Source organism: Quercus robur, chromosome 1 (genome assembly GCF_932294415.1).
Source record: "Quercus robur chromosome 1, dhQueRobu3.1, whole genome shotgun sequence".
Lineage (NCBI taxonomy): Eukaryota > Viridiplantae > Streptophyta > Magnoliopsida > Fagales > Fagaceae > Quercus > Quercus robur.
Window position 1 is genome coordinate 1316296 of NC_065534.1, and position 18988 is coordinate 1335283.

General features: G+C 33.2%; 1 pseudogene; it reads right to left on the bottom strand.

Moving 5' to 3' along the window:
* Positions 1–18988, bottom strand: part of LOC126714843 (lysine-specific demethylase JMJ31-like) — a 67229-nt pseudogene that overhangs the window by 45352 nt on the left and 2889 nt on the right.

The following is an 18988-nucleotide window of genomic DNA, read 5'->3' on the forward strand; positions in this document are numbered from 1 at the left end:
CAGGAAACCTGGAGAATCTTTATCTTCTTTTTAGCAGGAAACATGGAGAATCTTCATCATCATAGGTGGAAAACAATAGTAGAATTTGACCAGAAAGTAAACATTGTAACATTTTTGGTCATTATGCAAGCCAGACAAATAGGGGAATCAAACTTCCAATCAATCTTTTGCTAAGTCATCAGCATCCTCTTCATCATGACCAAACCACTCTTGATTGTAGGGGTAGTAAGGGTCTTTTGTAACAGAGGCTTGAGAGGACCGTTCATCATCTGAATTAGTAGCTTCATCTTCCTTAATCATCTTGGTGAGTAGAGCATACAAAGCATCAGGGTCTTTACGAATTGCATCCAAAGGAGAACCCTTCTTTTTGGGCTTAATAGGTGGTTTAACATTTTTAGTAGATGAGGAAACAGGTGCATCAGCCACAGCTTTCTACACTGGGGTAGTGATTCTTATTGGGGAAGCACTTGGGGAAGGGAAATCTCTGGTAACATTGTTAATAATGGATTGGGTGTGAGAAAACTTATCCCACCATTTAACATACCAAAAGCGAGCTAGAACGTCACCTTCTTTAACATACTGCCATTTTAGAATCCAAGGAACCTTATATTTCTTAATAAAATGAAGCAGGGGAGTGAACTTAGCTCCATGAGCATCAATTCTGAATCTTAATGTAAAATTTTGGAAAACATCCTTCAATGGCGTAGGGAATATTTCAACAATTGAACCAAACTAAGACCACCAGCGGATGAACCAGAGGGGGAATTCGGAGTCAAAATCCTTATCAAAGTTAACAAACCATGAGTGAGACATATTTTCATTTTGGTGGAGCATGAACTTGAACCAGGCAGTAATATAATCATGATATGAGGAGGGAATAGGAGATTTTGGCAATATTTTGTGGTAGCAGGGTTGGGGCCTCACATTTCTTCATAAATAATGTGGTTTAAGTAAACATTGTGATAAATAATCTTATCACTATTAGCCTTGTCACGTATGGCTTTGATAGTGATCGAATTCTCATGACGTAGGATGTCAGGATAGTATTGCATAGTCTTTTGGCCGTGCTCAGGAATCCAGTGAAATTGTGGAGGGAAATAACTAGTAGCAAGCCTAAAAGGGTTAGTAATGGAGGCCTTATTTGGCTCTATGGAAACAGGTTTTGGATAGATTGTTTTTTAACATATTAGGAAGCATTGGAAGCGTTAGGGTAAATAGTTTTAACAGGTTGGTTAACAGTGATTAGAGCATAAGGTGGGAGGCTAAAACAAAGGAATAATTAGGCTTTGGAATAGTACCTTGGGGAGTGAAACGGTTAATAATGTCCAAAGAGGAAACAAGTTCTTTTTTAACAATTGGATTAGCAGTGGTAGGTGTCTTGTCTTTCGACCGTCTACTTGCCATTGTCACACTACAAAAATTCACGAGTAAGGAAATCAGGGATAGCATTTTGAGATCCTTTAATATATTCAATACGTAACAAAAAATTTTGGTTTAATAAATCACTTTGAAATTTTGAAATACATAATACTATAGATAAAATTTCTTTTTTAATAGTACTATAATTTAACTGTGCATTGTTCCAAATACTAGAATAGAAACGAACAATTTGTTCTGGTGACCCAGGAGAAACTCTCTGTTTCAGAATACCACCATAACCAATGTCAGAGGCATCAGTTTCAACTATTTTGAAAGCACCAACAGTGGGAATACCAAGACAAGGCAATATCTTCACATGAGATTTGATTTGTTTAACAAGGGAAGTATGAACATCAGACCAAGGAAGAGGATTAGTTTTTGACTGGTCAAACAAGGGTTTACATTGTTTCCTCATATCCTTGTAGAAATCCGCAACATAGTTAAGTGACCCAAGAAATCTTTGGAGCTGTGTTTTATCAATGATATCAGGAAATTTATCAGCAAATTGGATGGCTCTATCTATAGGACGAATCTGTCCTTCAGAGATGTCATAGCCAAGCAAACGGACTTTGGTTTGAAACAATTTGATTTTCTTGGCAAAGACAACAAGACCATTTCTTTTAATAGTATCTAGAAATGAATACAAATGTTTCCAATGTTCATCAATAGAGTTAGAGTAGACAAGAGCATCATCAATATAAACAATGGTAAAATGACCGAAGGAATTAAAAATATCATTCATGATATTTTGAAACTCACTAGGGGCATTCTTAAGCCCAAACGGCATAACATTCCACTCATAATGTCCAAATGGAGTGGTAAAAGCAGTTTTGTACCTATCATTCTCACTAATCTAAATTTGCCAGAACCCAGATTTCATGTCAAACTTGGAGAATACCACAGCTTCACTTAGCCTATGGACCAGGTCATTCTTATTAGGAATAGGATACCTAATCCACTCTAAGACCTTATTCAAGGGTTTGTAGTTAACCACTAATCTTGGGGTTCCTCTTTCAATCTCAGCATTTTTCTGGACATAAAAAAGCTGAACAAGACCAGGGGGACTTGCTATTCCTAATCAATTTTTTCTGCAACAAATCATGGATTTCTTTTTTGCAAAATTCAACAGTTTCAGCATTCATTTGAATAGGACAAGCTTTAGTGGGAATATTTTTCTCATCAAAATCTTTAACATATGACAAGTCAACAATATGTTTCTTTCTGTGCTAGAAAGCATTAGGAACATCTGAGCAAACATCATCAATCAGCATTTTTTGAAAATTATCAATTTTGGATTGCAACAACTTATCAGAAATTTGGTTAGCAATTTTCTTGTATCTAACTTCTTGCTGAAGAAATTTAAGATGTTTAAATTTAGCATGAATCATGTTTGAAGTAGCAATAGTGTCAATTTCAAATTTTGAAGCAAATTTGAACTTTACTTTCTGTCCAAAAGGATCAGTAGTAATTCCATCATGTTCCACAAGAAAAGGATACAAAGCATTTATAAAAGGCAAACCAAAAATCATTTTGTCAGTCATGTTTTTAACAAGAACAGAAGGAATTTTGAAACAGACATTATCATGGCACACATGAGCATTATTCAATTCATACTTAATTTTCATCTGAGAACCATTAGCAGAAACCAATCTTTCAGTAGATTTTTCAAAATATTTTAAAGGAATTAGTCCTTCTTGGATACAATTCATATCTGCACTAGAATCAATCATAGCAATAACAGTGAAATGATAATCAGGAGACACAACAATTTTAACTTTTGTAAACCATTTTGGATGAAGTATTTTATTAACAAGAGCAAGTTGAGAATCGGTGAAAGTATCAAGAATACCTTTATCAGAAAGAAGAGCTTGTTGACTAGATTCAGCTTCATCTTTGTGCTCATCATATTCACTATCAGATTCATCATATTGTTGTTTACCAAGGTTTTTATCAACTTTTAACATTATCAATTCTTGTTTAAGATTATTGTTATCACTTTTAATATTTTTAAAATCATGTTTTAATTTACTTATCTGTTGTTTAACAATATTGATTTCATGTTGTAAATCATTAACAGTTAAATCTTTGGATTTCTTTTTATTAAATCTTTCTAAAGTTTCTTCAAAGCTTATAGTTGATTTTAGTTTTTTATCAGTTTCATTTTTTACCAAATTTTTCTTGAACTTATCCAAATATTCTTTTTGTAATTCAAGATTTTGAATTTGATTTATCAGTTGAATTATTAATTTTTCATTCTCTTCACTTTTAGTGAGGGTTTTAACAGATTTAATAACATTGCAACAAGAATCACGGCAACCAATTTTAATATTAGGAGAATCAGAAGAATCAGTAGCAAATTGATAGCAAGAATCAGAAGAAGAAGAAAAATCATCTTCCAAGGAATCAGACGAATTGTTTGATTCAAGGATTCTGAATAATTCTTCTTCTTATCATCAATGTTTAACATGTTGAACTTATTTTTTAACTTACCAGATTTTTGTTTACATTCTTTACTAAAGTGTCCAGATTTTCCACAATTAAAACATTTACCTTTACTTGATCTTCGTTTAACATGTTTCTTTTTAGCATAAAAATCATTAGGTTTAACAAAGTTGGTTTTGTATTTTTTATGTTTTTTATAGCTGTAATTTTTGTGACTTTTATCATGTTTTTTCCCTTTTTGCCTGGAAGGAGCAATAGGGGGCAAACCATATTGTTCACAGAAATTACCCATTTCATATTTAGCTTTTCTTTTATTTTTTTTTAATTGGTGTTTTAACCGTTTTTCATCATTGCACATATTAATGCCAAGTTTTTAATAGTGCTTAAAATTGTGTCATCTCAACATAGACACTTTATATGTACTATATTTTTGCAATCAAGTACAATATAGTGTTTTAGCTATAAGTTTTTTTTTTTTTTTTTGAGTGTTTGGCAATTATAACCATGAGTAGTGTTTTATAGCTGTGAATTATGAAGCATGAATAGTATATTGTAATTTTTCATTTTAATTTTATTCTTTAAGTTCCAGATTTCAGTCTCTTTTTTTTTTTTTTTTTTTCCTTCTTCTGGTGGGTTAGCAAACACTTGGAGTTGTTTAGAAAAAAAAAAAAAAAAAAAAAAAAAAAAAAAAAAAAAAAAAAGAAGGAAACACATTATAGATGTAGCAAAAACCGATTTGTATCTTGGTCTAATAATAAAAAACACTTGGAGTTGTTTAAAAAAAAAAAGAAGGAAACATATTATAGATGTAGCAAAAACCGATTTGTATCTTGGTTTGATAATAAAAAGCTATAATTTGTCATGAAAAACGGAAACTATAAGTTCAAACTCTCTCAAAAAAAATTACTATATTCCACAAATCCTCTTGTATTTACCTCCAATTTGTTCTGATGAGAAAGCCTTACTTTGTTAAATATTTTATCTCTATCTAAATCTTTAGATCTTCAGATAGATAATATTGAGAAATGAGGCTAAAAAAGTTTGAGAACATTGTGTGTCTTATGGGATGCATGGGTTTGGATCAGGTCCCATTTAATTAAAACTCAATGGGCTAATCGAGGTGTCATCACTTTATGAGAGCTATTGTCTTAAAATTCAGTCCAATCCAAACTTTGAGATGTGAGACCATGAGAGTCATCTTAAGTTGGGACCCAAAAAAAGGACAAGGTAAAATCATCTTAAGTTGGGACTCACAACAGTGGTGCTATATTGCTATATTGCTATATTTTAGCTCTTTAACCCCTAAAATCAGCACCCAGCAGTGGAGCTATATCTATTTTTTTTAGCTCAATTGTTACAGTGCACATCTATCTATAGATGTGCACTGTTCATGAGAGTTAAAAAAATATGTATTATTTTATTAAGTTTCTCTCTCCTTTTCCATTAAAAAAACATTTTTTCTTTCTTTCTTTTTCTCTCTCTCTCTCTGGCTTCTCTTCTTTCTTCCTCTTTCCTTCTCATTTTTTTTTCTCTCCCTCATCTACTCTCTGCTTCGCCGATCTTCATCGTCGATCTTCATTAAGCTTCTCTAGCTTCTCTCTCTCGTGCCTCTTTAAGTAAATCATTGCCGTCTTGCAGCTGATGGGATTCCGTCACACCAAGGATCGCCATCGTGCCACCGTTGGATGGATCGCCGTCACACCGAGGATCACCATCGTGCCGCTGGATGGATTGCCATCTTGCCGCTGATGGGTCACCGTCATGCCGTGATGGATCGCGTCGTGCCACTGGATGGATTGCCACTATGCCAATGGGTAGATCGCTGCCGTGCCTCCCCTCTTTGGGTGGATCGTGGTCGTGGGTTGCTAGATTTTGTGGTGGGTTCAGGTGTGGATGAGTTTGTAGTTGGCTTGTGTTGGCTTTTGACAGTTTGGATTGGTAATTAGTGGTGGTGTGCTGATTGGTGAAGAACATGGGTTTTGTGGGTTTGTGGTGGTAGATCGATGGTGGGTTTTGCCATGGATTGGTTGTGAGTTGGTGGCTGGGTTGGCTTGTCACAACAGTGAGTGGTGGTGGTGTCTGAGGGTTTGTGGTTCACTGGTTTGGCTGTGTTGATTTTTCCTGTGTTTTTGTTTTATTCTTCACTGGTTTTGATGGGCACAGTAGGGATGTGATTGTAAAGTGATTTTTATGGGTTTAGTGGTGGTTGTGGTGGCTGAATGAAATATTATTTTATTATAGTATTTATATTATTTTATTGTGTTAAAATATAAAATAGCTCTACTGCTGTAGAGTGTGAGAAGGTAAAATAGATAAAGTGACTTTTTGTATAGCTAAAAAGCTAAAAATTTAGATCCACTGCTGTGAATGCTCTAACATGGTAGTTGAACTTCTTTATCCCAATTTTCAACTTACATGCTCAGCTAAAGGCTGGCCCATTTTTATTACAAAACTTTCCCCTTGCCTTCCTTGCTTTCTTCATTTGAATCATTTCCCTACCCACTACCAAGAGAGAAAAACTTCAAAAAAAAAAAAAAAAACTGCATTTTGTTTAGGTTAATTTCACTGTGCCAGCCAAATTTAGAAGAGAATTTCCAAGTTAAATTTTAGTTACTGAGAGCAAATACACTTGAGAAGTAAATTTCAATTTTGAAAATTTCTTAAGTGTTACACTTTAAATTTTCTAACTGAAATCAATCACATAGTTGTATTGACCTATGTAATAAAAGAAATATTATTTTTTTTAACTATATTAAATTCAACCATCTGGTTCATTGGTTAGTACAATCATATGATTAAATTCAATTGAAATTTTTTTTAAGGCATGACCCAAAGAGAACTTGAGTTTTACACTTTTAAATTTATTACATACACAACAAATATGAATTGGGTTGCGGGTAAAGCCATTTTTCCCTTGAGGGAAGGTAGAGGTAGTGTGGCTGTAATGTCCAAAATTCCAATTGTGGAGTAGAAAAAAAAATGCAATCATATTCTAAGTGTCAGAAAGAGAAAGAAAGCTTAATGATCATAGAAAGCTAGACAAGGAAAAATGTGAGAATTATAGTTGTAATGGCAAAATTAAAAAAGAATTATTTCTTGATAAAAGCTGTGCTCAATGTGAACAACTCTACACATAGACTCCAGGTCCCATGGCCTTCTCTGTAAACAATAATAATAATAATAATAATAATAATCATCATCATCATCATCATCATCATTGCCATCATCATCATCATAATAATAATAATAACAAGAATTTTTTTTTTTCTTTTCTTAAAATTTCACTCTTAATATCAAATCTTATTAAGCTATGCTTTTTCTTCTTCTTCTTCTTTTGGGTGACAATAAATAACTAACTGCATGTTAATGATGTCCACCAGAAGAAGGTGCATAATTTGTTACTCTAGTTAATGAAAGAATCTTATTTTGATATAACATTATTAGACTCAAATCTTACTAGTTTAATTTTTTGGGTTTGGTTCAAAATGAATAACTTATATTTTAAGTAGGGAGGGAGGGACTATTCAAATCTTGGGTGTCTATTTCAATCGAAATTACAAAGAAATGTCATTTTATCTCAAGATCATTACCAATAAGTTTGTTTGCCTTATAGCAATATAATGGTTAACTTTGATGCTAGATTTGACCATTGAAGCTTCTTCATATAACCACTAGGTCCACTACACTCCTAACACACGACCCAGCCAAATCTTGGTAGAGAATAGAGAGTAAGACAATGATATAGGTCATTATCTCATTTATCTGAGAGATATAATCCAAAAAAACAGAAGGGAAATAAAATTAATGTTAGACCAAAATGCACATGGGATGAATGACTTAATTGTCTGAAATGGTATATATATAATTATATATGTTGGTTTTATTTAAAGTGATATCCAGATACATGAAGAATGGGTAATATAAGTGAGAGTTGGTAGCAAAGGTAGCGAGAAGGGCGCCTTAATTCATGAAAACCACATGATTGTCCAAACCTCATCCTCTCATTTATATTATATCTCATTTCCTAGATCTCTTTTATATTCAGCAGCCAAGCCCTTTTTTTTTATTCAATTCATCTATGATCTCTATTTATTGCTGCATTTAATTTGTTCTTCTCAATTGCTACTCATTTATTTCATACAATTACAAGTTATTCATTTTGAACCCCCAAGTGATCATTTTGTAGGCCTGTTACTCGAAAAATTATAGTTTTCATAGTGGATTATGTCATTTGTCCATCATTCTACTAAAAAACCTCCGTTTGTTTAAAATTGTTAAGTCAATAATTAGTTTTTGTTTTAAATTTTTTTTTTCTAATTAAGCAATTTTAAACAAGTGAGAGTTTTTAATGGAATAGTAGACAAATAATGTGGCCCACTATGAAAATATTATAATTTTTCCTATTAAGTGTACATACACAGATTTCTTCCTAATATTGAGGTGAATATTATGAATAATAAACAATAAAATGTTGTAAATGATGGTTTCATTTTCACCATATTTTTACTTAGAAAAATGCTATGTACACAATATTTTTACAACACTTTTACAATAAATCATAGGAGGCAGGTTGTTAGTTGTTGTTATGAGTGGGTATAAAAGTAATTTAAGTTACAAATTTGAATTAAAACCAAGGGTAAATTGCAAAGTACATCCCTGAAGTTTGGGGTTGTTTGCATTTTACACCTTAAAGTTTGGTTCCATTAGCAATTCCTACCGTCAATTAGTTTTTGCTGTTAAGTGACACATAGGATTGCTGACATTTTTTTTTTTTTTTTTGCCAAATCAACCCTTAAACCACTTTTAAAAAAATTCAAGAGCTAGCTTCTCCAAACCACCCCTTTTCACCCAAAATAAAAAACCAAAACTTAGTCAAACATTACTACATCTTTTCACAAAACATCAACTCAATTCCCAAGTTATTAAATCTAGCCCGGATGTTGACCAAGTCTATGAGTTGGGTGACTAGGTCACTAGTTCAACCAATGGATTATTGGTTGAATCGCAGGGCCAAATAAATATATATATATATATATATATATATATTTATATAATACATAAAAATAAGTTCAAGAAATTATAACATAAATATGTAAATTAAAAAAAAAATAGGCATATGCTTAAATTAAACTAGAAATTATAATTCAAAATCAAGATTTCACAATAACAAACTACACTATTGAAAGGATAGTCTTGAAGGTAGGTAGATAGACAGAGAAATGTAATTTTATTTTTTTTAATTATTTAGGTTCTCTCCCCTTTAATTTACCATATTATAACACATTAAACAGTATAGAAGTTAATAAAGTGGACTTATAAATATAATTTTACAAATTTCTTAAATCCAACCTAGTTATATAAACCCATCTAGGTTACCCGAGTTGCCATAAACCCATCAGAATTGACTAGATTTGACTGGGTATTATGCAGAAATGGTCCATTTAAAATTAGCTAACAAAAATCTCAATTTGAATGAATCATAGGGGAAAGAATAAAGGACACGTATTACACTATGCTAAATATTCTCTTGATAATGTTTATGTACTATGTTCAGCAAATGTGTAACTGTTTATGGCAATGGTTGCAATTTCCAACATGGTTATTACATGCAATTTCCAACCATTTCCAACAAGGGTGCCTCTAGGTCGCTGCAGATGAGCATTCCCTTGAAGCCTACATATTAACAAGGCTGGTGAAGACCAATTTTTGCAAGGAGAGTTCGATGCTCAATAACTCTTGGAGGCAATAAACTCATAATTTAACAAATTTTTGTGTTCAGTAGTGAATGACCGAGACTTATAACTGGGGTTTGCTATGTATTCTTGGTGACCTCATCTGGGAATTTTGGTTCTCAATTGTTGGCCCATAGATTTTTACTTTTTTGCTCATTCTCTATTTTATAGGTTTAATGTGCAAATCATTTAATTTTGGCTTTAGCAACTTGGATGTCTAAAGACTTGCAAATTAATGATGGTACTCAATAATAGATTTTCTCCTTTTCATTTGTGGTGTATATTTTGTTAGCTGTATGTAAAATATACAAGTTAAACACGCGCTTGCCTTTTTGACATTTCTGTAGAGGAATCCTTATGAACATATTTGATTGTTGACAGTAGGGAAATTTATGGATGAATCATGTATTGCTTAGGAAATTTGGTTTTTCTGGTACTTGAACGTATGAATTCAAAGTTTATATTGGCTTGTAAAATCCATATATCACAATTTGAAAACTGTACCTTTTGCATTAAATCTTTGTTTGGCAACTATCGGTGAATGCACACGTGTCAGCACAGCACAGCACAAATTAGATCTCACAAGTTCTTGAAGGCGACTGGCATAATCTAGAGCTGATGATTGCTATGACTTGTTAAATTGATAAATAAGGTATCTTTGGGGTACGGTATACGTTGCTAATGTAATGAGAATTCAGTGAAGCTGTGCCAATATTTTTTTGTGCTGTTCATATGATATGGGGTTTAGCAACATTGTTTATTTCTTAAACAAGAAGTCCAAAAATCTCTTTTCAATCTTTGGCACTAAATTTTGGTTTAATTGATAAAATATTTTCTTGTTTAGAGGCCAAAGTTTCATGTAGTTGGCGCGAATCGGCCGAGTCAGTGCTAAATCGGGAAATGAAAAAAAAAAAAAAATCCGATGCGGCACCAACGCGCAGGTAGTAGCGTTGCCCACTGCTCTTCGCGTCGGCCCTTGCTTTCCAGGTCCAAACCACAACTCTTAAATTTTACAATGGCCTTGTTATGTGGATTTGGACCATATTGGGAGAGGATGACAATTATATCAAGGGTTTGAGGCCCGCCCATTTAACAAGAACCTCCAAACGATCTTTGTCAATTCTAAGGCTGGGCCAGACACTCTAAAAAGCCCATCTCGTTTGGTGTGTTGAAAATTGGGCTTTTAATTGCATTTTGGACTCAAGGCATGTGGATTGTACTGGTGTTTTCTTTGTTGACCCAAATATTTTATGGTTGTTGAAAGATTGGCCATGAACACCTGGTTGCATGCACAGAAGTAACGTCCGGTAATTTTAGGGGCACACCATTTTAGCAATTGTGACTAATTACTTCGAGTAAATTTCATATACACCTACTTTTCTTTCTTTACTAACCATTTTTTCTTTATTACTCACAGTTTGTCATATTATAGTTGTGAGAAGTTGTAGCACAAAAAGTTGTAGTCCTAATTTTTTATTATTTTTTTTTTTTTAACTATAAATTATATGGCTAACTAGCTAAGCTTCAACAATGCTACAAATTACAAAAACAACAAACTTCACAACTTTTTTCACATGTTATAGATGATAAATTATGAACCCTGCAACATTACTTTCACATAAAATCATCATTGACATTATTTTAACTAGACATCAATTAAAACCTCCCAACTCAATTATTATGAAAAAAAAAGAAAATTTGTGAAATTTGCTGTGTGGTGGACTTATTAAAAGCACAATAGTTATAACTTTAGATCTAGCTCACTTTTGTCGAAGGGCTATAGACGAAATTCTATGAAGCCTTTAGACATGTGGTCCTAACTCCCAATTAATTATAAGCTTAGTAAGATATGAGTTTATTTTTCAAGCTCATAAATCAATCAAAAAAATTGACTTCTTTTTTATCGAGCTCCATGTTCACAAGCGTATTTATGAACAAATTTTTTTAATTCGGCTTCGACTCATTTATTAAACAAGTCTAAAATTAAAGGTCAAGTTTAACTCGTTTATAAGCAAATAAACATTAACGAACTTTTTATCGAACTAGTCCGAGCTATTTATGAATAACTTGAGTCATTTACTGCCCTACCTACGGGCACAAAAATACCGAAATAGCCCCGTGACCAAAAAGGACCATTATAACCCTAAAAGAATTCAACCCCCACCAAATTTTCCCTCTCATCATCTCATATTCTCAATTGTCAAATGTCAAGACTCAAAAAAAAAAAAAAAAAGACTCAAATCCCAGTTCCATTTCTCTTTTCTCTCTCCCCCACATTCAATTTCAAGTTTTCAACCCGATTGATGCTGCTGCCTAGCCTATCGACGAAACAGTCAATCTCCCCACTATCCGGTAGTTTTCTCTCCCATTTCCCTTTCCAATTTTCACTCTCTGTAAACACTCTAATCTTTCTGAAATGGCTTATTTCCTTTTTCTTCTTTTTTTGTTTTGTAAAACTTTGGACTTTTGGTCATCCACACTGTACAGTTTTATAAACATTCCAGGTTCTTTTTAAACTTTTCCAAATAAGTAAATCTTAAATGCCAAATGCCTCATCAATTCTTTCTTCTTAGCTTAGTGTCTATTTGAATGCTTCTCACAATGTATTTTGTTAACTTATTATTTTTTATATTTTGAATATGTAATTTTCTGATTTTAAAAATAATATGTTGTTTTCTTTTATTAGATGATTATATGTTTTCTACAAACTAATGTATGAACTTGCTAAACTTTTTCCATGCAGGGCTTGGTTCATACTTTTGATTATATTTGTTTTCTTTTGAAGTTTTGAGAAAATTTTGTAAATATCTGGTTACTGATTTAGTTATCTAAAAAAAAAAAAAAAAAAGATATTTTGATAATGAGTGCGAAAACCCATTTGAGTGTGCGAGTGTTCATAGCTGAGGACTAGCAATTTATGATTGTTTATGCAAATTGCAATACTCTTTTTTCATGATTTGGTGTTAGACTATTGTGATGGATTTGTCAAGATACGTACTTGATGTGGTTGGGGACAATGATGATGGAGAAAATAATGACAACGTAATTTCAAAAAAAGTACTTGATGTGGCTGGGGACAATGAGGAATTTGCTCGTGCATTGCGCATGAGTCACTTATGTCGTTTGGGACACAACCTTATTGTGAAAGCTTCATTGACTGACTATACGACCAAAATTGTTATGAATGAGCTTGAGCTAAGAAAGTTGTCGTGGGAGCTTGACAAGATGATGTTGGCTATGAATAGTGCAAAAGATGTCGGCAAAGAATGTCATCAAGAAGATCCTATGTATGATGATGGTTTGCAACCATGTTTAGTTGGTAATAAATCATTTATAGATCAGACACTTGTGAGAAAGAAAAGGATAGCCAATGCTAGAATAAAAAAATCAGCTGAAAAAGAGGAAAAGGAAAGAAGTCAAAGGTGCAACCACTTCTCAAGTTCTACAACCTAGTTCAATGGTGAATGGTAAGTTCAATTCTATTATTTGAAAAAAAAATTTCTTAGTTTTACCTGTTGATTTTAACCCTTTGATTCTATTCCTTTTTTTTCCTAGGAGATGCTCAAACATCATTTTTTCCACCTGAGGTGTCCTGTGATTATCCCATGTTGGCTCTACACAATTGAATCAAGTGCTTTCTAATTTCTATAGCCTAAAACTTTAACATGTGCTTTTATTTATTACTTTTTCTAAGATTATGATATATAGCATACAATTATGTAGGACTATGCCACATCAAAGGATGATACAAACTTTTGAGGTATTTTGGACTGTTTTTGCTTAAGCATATTGGACCAACTTTTGGATAGTGTGATGCACAGTTGTCAGGACAACTGGGGCAAAAGTTTCTGCTGTGAACATGAATGAGTACTCTTCTCTATAGAGATACTGCAGGGACCAGTTATTCCAAAGTGCCATTAAAACCCTAGTTTAGGTCCGTCCAAGTTTACTCCCACGTATTTATTCAAAACATTATCGAATGCGTGCAACATAAAACAACAAAAACGAAAATTTACCAAGAATGCACTGTAGTTAGGTTTCAAATTTTTGGATAGAAGTTAACCTATTCAAGGGCAAAGTTGAATGACATTCTAGGCAATTTGCACGTTCTGTATTGTTGCTCACTGCTCAACATATGGAACTAGAATTATAGTTATATGTTTGCAGGTAAGCCAATATACAAGCATGTCTACCAAGATGATGATATGGTAATTGGGAAAATGTAAAAGAGAAAAAATGAAGAGAGGGCACGGTGATAGATTGAGACTTATATAGTCAAAATATTATATGCCATGACAGAATCAACCAAATCCACCAGGCAAAATTCTGATTAAAAAAAATTGATATTGAATTCTTCACAAGATACCATACAATGAACTATTTTTATTTATTTATTTATTTATCTCTATTCATGGAACTAATGATAGACAAGCATTAGCCAGTACTTTTCATGATTAGATGAACTCAATAAAGTAAGGGGCCTCTGTTCCAGGGAAACCAGCCACCAAAACTATAAACATCTTAACCTTCATTTATTCTGTGCACTGGCTAATACAAGTGAACCCTGACTACCACCAGATTCCCACCACGATACAGCTTTGTCATTTGTTGGGACAAGCTACTGTAAGAAACATAGTAGATGTTCATGGTGCAAGGGCATTTCATATTTTAAAACAATGAAAAACCACAATGACAACATTATCAAATGGAAGGATCCTAATCCACAAAAGCATTCCATGGCATCTCTGTAAATTAAATTTAAAATTTTCCAAAAAGAAGTTCAGGTGAGATCTTGCTCAGTAACTATTCCTTGCAAAAACAGGCCAATCAGGGGAATGAAATCCAATGAATGAATATGATCAACATTGAAGACCATTTTTCATTGTTTCATGCAACTCTAAAAGGCATATCATAGCAATTCGTAATGATGGCTGATCTGCTAGTTTTTTTCTTTTTAAAACACACTATTCAAACCGAAGAGATTATTATTTTTTTGATAGATAAGTAAAAATTTTATTGATCAAAGAGATTATTCATAGTCTTGACATGGAAGAAGAGCCACATTATTTTTTCTTTCTTTTTCGACTAGTTTACACATGCATTGAGTGGGTCTTGAATCCTCAATCCCTTCTACCACCTTGCAGTTACAAGGGAGGGAGTAACATATGAACTAGAGCTCACTGGTGAAGATGAACTACACTATATCCTATTTCTTCACTCAACCCCCACCCAACACAGCAAAAATGGATGTTGCGTACATCCACAGACTGAAGATATGACAAACATTGAGTTCCAAAAAAAACACATTTGACGAGAGCACAGCATTACCTGGAGTGCAAATGACTCTTTTCCATTCAGAATTGCATCCATTGCATTAAATTGATCATCAAATGCACCATAGAAAACCCGGTAGAACTTGTTCCTGACACATGGTGTTGAATGACAAAATTAAAAACCAAAATGTAAATGCATTATTCTTTCACAAAACTTATGTAAAGAATGTGAAATTAGCAAGTACCTATCTTCCTCAGTGATCTGTTGATCCATCTCATCAAATTTCCGTGTAAGGACTTCTGCCCCCATTAGTGAAAGCAAATGAAGGATCAAAGCCTCCAAAGTTCTTGGGAAATTGTACTGAAAGAAAAAAAGGGTAATTAGTTTTACATGCTTGAAGATAAGATGACTAAAATTTAATCAATAAATAATCCTCAAATGGCCGAACATTCAACGGGCTAATTAGGATATACAAAGCAATTGGAAACAAAGACAAAGTACAAGACATGACACCTAAGCCACATTCCCCCCCCCCCCCCCCTCCCAAGTGGGGCTTCTTTTACCTCGTAAAAAGAAAACAAAGGAAGATATTCTTGTGACAAGACCACCTTTGGCATGGTGGTAAAAATTCCTTCTAAAGTTTGACAATGCAAGTACTAATCAATGTGAGGCAAAGGGCTTGGAGCTCATAATTATTCATTAGCTAATAGAAAATGGATAGGTACATAAAATAAAAATTAAAGAATTTCAAATTATTTCCAGAAATGAATAAGACTAAAGTATAAAGATATCAGTAATTGGAGACCCTTCAAATCTCGTAATTCCTTTTACTTTCTTATCACTTCAGTCAACACTTTGTTTGCCACATAGAATATTAAAGGGAAAAGAGATCACACTCACCACATTCCTTCTTTTAATATCAGTCAAGCAAAAACTTACATAAACGATGCCATTTAGATTAAACAAAACTTTACCATCTCATAATATGTATTGAATAAAATTATTTACCATACCCTTTATGTACCAAACAAGTATTAACACAAAACTCAGTAACCTTTTTGAAGTGTAAGCTTCATTGGAGCATACAAACTCACCGCCATAGCTAAAAATACATGTTGCAGGGTACTTGGTTGAAGGCTCCAAAGAATTTTAGCAACTGGATCATCTTCCAAGTGAAATAAATTAGCTGGCACAATTTTCTTGCATTCACCTTTCACTCTAGCAGCAGAATCATCTATCAAAGTCAATTGCAGCAGTTGGCAGTGATCAGGAATGTTAATATAGTCATGAACCAGAGAAAAAATTTCATGAAGCACCTGGAGAGCAATGGGTTCCAGGTCCTGCAACAGATTCTTCTGCTGCACTTCTTATTCTTTTGAATCTGCTTCGTCAAAAGCCTGATTCAAATCATTGCCACGATGATCTGCTTATCAAATATCAAATTATGATGTAAGAAAAAGTATACAGCCACTGGCTTGGAAATGAGCAGCAAATTTCTTTCTTTTTTACTCTGATATATAAAAATAATAATTAAAAAAAAAAATAGAACAAATAATCCTGATATATGACACAAATTTCATGGGCTTATAAGAAAATGACCTGCTATTCCAATACTAGGCAGCTCACATATATGTCTCTTCGTGTCCCCCATTATAGTAGAAGAGGTCTTATGTAGCACTTGGTCCTGCCCTAATTGTACATCACCAAATATAACAGCACTCACTAATAAACTTCTTATTATATATTTGAAAAATAAAAAATAAAAAAATAAAGGGAGGTCTTAAATATGACTCCACCACAGAATTAAGACTGACACGGACGAATGAAATCAAAGATTTCATCAGTATATCACATTTAACTAGCTATGAGTCTGTCTGAAATTCATATTAAATTAGTTCCATAATCAACTTTTACAAATTTGTAGAAAAATTTGTAAGAGACCTGAGATCCTAAACTTCTGCAGGATAAGAAAAAAATGTAATAGAAATTAAGCATTAAAGGCCAAAAATAATAGGGGAAAAGAAAAAGAAGATTTCAGTAAAAGTTTCAGAAAAATTATGCAGACATATGAAATCATCTTTAATTTCATGACTGCTGTAATTCTGAAGCTCTAGGACATTTCAACGATTATCTTTCCCAAAATACTTTATGGTAAGAGTGAAAAAGACAACTCAAACAATAGAAAATACATTCTAAGGTGGAAATCATAAATATAAAAAGGATTGTTTCTGTCACTCCCCACTCCCCACCCCATAAAACGGCTATTTGCCAACATTATCTGGCATCAAATGACATATGTAAGAGAGATACATACCATTTCTTTATCCGTCAATCTTTTTATATAAAATGTTGATTCAATGAGTGAATGACACATGAAATTGACACAGAACTAATGTTAGCTTTTCACACTAGCTAGCTTAACTAACATATTTTAAAGAATCTATACTACAAGTACCTTTTCAATATTCTGTGCAAATAATATGCATCCATGTGCTCTTCCATAGAAGACATCATGTTGGATCGCCACCAAAAGTTAATAGCAATGGTCAAATCATCACCGTCTACTTGGTGGAACCTGTAACAAACAGAAAAAAACAATCACCTAACCTGAAGATTCATATAGAAGAAGGTTAAGTCCACAACGAGAAATCATTAAATAATGAGTATACACTGTAATGATATGACACTCATTACTTTAAAAAAAAAAAAAAAATTGAAAGAAATAAGTCAACTACGCTAGTAATGTCACAAACACTGCCATCCATCCAGATAACAACCAGCTAAGCTTTAGTTATTGTTGTTGATGTTATATTACTAGTAAAATGGTAATAAAAATTATTGGGAGTGATTTAAGAATGCCACATAAATAATGATAGCAGAGGGAACTACAGGCACAGAGATAGGTACTGTCAAGGAAAAAATCCTATCATGTGCAATGAAAACCATTGACAGCGATAGTTGAGAGTGCACCATCACATGTGGAATGATTGAGGATCATAAATTTGTAAGGTTAAGGTAAAGAAAACAAAGTCATGCATTTTAACAGATGGAGTAGCCCACAATAAAATGGAATGACAGGAGAATATGCACAACTGACCAAAGTAAAGAAATTAAGCATGAATCAGATTCTGTTATGCAGTACTGCCAAAGGATGCATTAACAGGTATCCTAGTCAAAATCAAATTTTTACTTTCCAACAACCATGCATATATTACACGTTAGAATTTTCATAGAAAATGAATAACCATATTGTCTCTAGTTCCATTTCAAAGATCAAACATGAGTCTAGACAAGAAGCAAAGAAAATAACTAGCACACAGCTAATAAGTTGGAGTTGAAGGCTAAGCTTAGTATGATAAAAATGTAATCATAAGTAGACAAAGTAATCATCACCGAAAAGAAGCAGATCACAATAAAGAGGGGATAGAGAGATGGTGAGACCATACACTACTAAACTTGAAGAGAGAGACATATCATAAAACTAGACAATGGTCAACAATATATATATATTTGTAAAGAAGGGATCTAACAAAGTATAAATAGACAGAATTAGACCTTACCAGCCTTCAGGAATGAAAAGTGCATCACCTGCATGAAGAACAACCTTCTGTGAGTGCACCATTGGGTATTTTGCTCTTAGATAAGTTGAAAAATCAGGGTTTTCTAAAGCAACAGAACTGCCAAATGCACAAAAGATTTTTTTTTTTTTTTTTTTTTTAAATGCAGGCCACACAAAAATTGAAATCTGAAAATTATTTATGTCATTGAGCAAAAATTAGAAGTATCAGCATTTCATAAATCTTATGGGTAGAGAAGAAGCAAATTTAATTTCCTGTTGCCAGTATTGAAAGTAGCATACCTATGGTTTGAGGCCTCACCATATATTGGCAATGGGTATAACATTGGAGTAGCAAAAGGAGGCCATAAGACAACTGCATAGCATGGAAGCTCTTATGTTGAGTGCCCATACAAAAGAAAACTATTTTATGCAAACCCCCCTCCCCACCAACAAAAAAAGACTTATGTTGAGTTATTTAATATTCAAGGCTGAAGGTGTTGGGTGCGCGTTATACACCAATGTTATTGATAGGCCAAAATCTCAGTATCTCAGCTCCTGATGT